Source organism: Cicer arietinum, chromosome 5, assembly GCF_000331145.2.
Source record: "Cicer arietinum cultivar CDC Frontier isolate Library 1 chromosome 5, Cicar.CDCFrontier_v2.0, whole genome shotgun sequence".
Lineage (NCBI taxonomy): Eukaryota > Viridiplantae > Streptophyta > Magnoliopsida > Fabales > Fabaceae > Cicer > Cicer arietinum.
The window spans coordinates 65,999,723-66,001,673 of NC_021164.2; positions in this window are offsets into that span (position 1 = coordinate 65,999,723).

A 1,951-nucleotide genomic window follows, 5' to 3' on the forward strand; every position below is an offset into this window, starting at 1 on the left:
AAAAAACAATTTTCTTTTTTTTTTTTTTTTTTTTTTTTTTTTTTTTATCGAATTTGAAACTTAAATCTTTATACATGCTTTATACATGCTGTTGACCAAATTCCAACTTCCTTGTTTGCATCATTCACATGTATATAATAATAAATTTAAAAGTGATATTACTTTAATTAATATAATAAAATAATTATTATTATACAATAAAAATTATATTTTTTATAAAAAATAAATTACAATTATTAATATTTTAAAAATATTAAATATATTGAATATGTTTATATATAAAAAAATTTAAAATAATAACAATTTTACTAACGGGATTAATTCAGGATGAATATTAACATTCCAAAATCTACTCCGTGTTCTAGTTTTAATTTTAAGAGAATTATGCATCTGCACTCCTATCGAATCAAAGTAATTTTTTTGGGTCTAAATTGAGACGAATTACAGTGGGTAATCGTGGATAGATGCATATTGTGTTGCATCCCTACTTGGAGAAGAGGCTTTCAGTCATGTTGAATAGTTTTGTGGTCTCCGCATGTTTAATAAGAGTTCAAGAGTCAAGCTACACGTGATGTGGTTGGTGTCTGGTTCGGCAATATGGAAAAAATGAAATAACATGGTTTTTGGTTAGAAAGAGGAAACAATGGATGAACCGTTTATGAGAATTAAAATTCTTTTTTTATGGTTGTTTAAGGCATAGGCTAAAGGTTTTGTGTACAAGTAAAGTTAAATACGTGGTGTCTGGACTTTAGTTCTCCTCCTAATTAGGGGAGGGGCTTAAGATGATAATTTGTTTCTTCACAAATATTTGTGAAATTGTTCTACACAAAGAATTCCAATGTAGTAGATTTACTGATACAAAGTTTTCACCGTTGGTGCTGCATATATGGTTGTGTTGTGTGGACCATATGATGCCGTTTCTCTTCCTTTGTCCTACATTAGTAACCCTCCAATTAATGCTTGCAACTCGTTCTGTAGCTTTCAACAATGAGGACAACACCACCACACACCTCCCGGGTTTACATATCTGTCAGATCTTTTTCACGAGGCCTGGGGTTTTGACACGTGGACCAATTCATAACTGCCACCTCATTCTTACAATGGGAATCCTTCCCACAACCTCGTATTGTTCATGTCAAAATACTGGCATACCGTCCGTATCTGTGTTTGACCAAAATATTTTATTTTATATTTTTGTTCATTGTAGGACTATTTGATAAGAGAAATATAAACCGTATTTTTTAATGGTTTATTTATGATATTAATTTTTTAAAATTATTTTTCTCTCTTTTAATCAAATCAGCAACTAATATGAATACTGTCAGTTTATTTGCAAATACATTCTTTTTTATTTTAATAATTTTTAATTATATTATTTTTAATTGATGTAATTTTAATAATTTAAATAAATAAATGAATGCAGTTTTATTAATAAGAAAGTCATATTGACAATTATAAATAATGTATTTTTTATAGGATATTGAATATGATGTCCATTTTTTTATATTCAAATAATATTATTCATTTGATAAAATAGTAAAGGAAAAATTACAATAACCAATAGTTGTTTATATATTATAGTTTATTAAAGAAATTTTACATTTATTTTTAGCAATTTACTTTGAAATTAAAAATTTACCTTCAAATTTATATTAAAAGTGAAATATAAAAAAATTATATTAAACGTCAATTTACTCATATATCTATTTTTACACTTCATATAACTTTAAATAAATATTGTGTGCATATAATATATATATATATATATATATATATATATATATAGATATACCATTATAACTCTTACGTATATTAATTAATATATTGTTTTTTAAAATATAGGAGTATGTTAAAAAAACTTCAAACGATACTTTCACCGTCTCTATTTTTTTATACAAGATACTTTCATCACCGTTCTTAAGATTTTTTATATTTATATATATATATATAT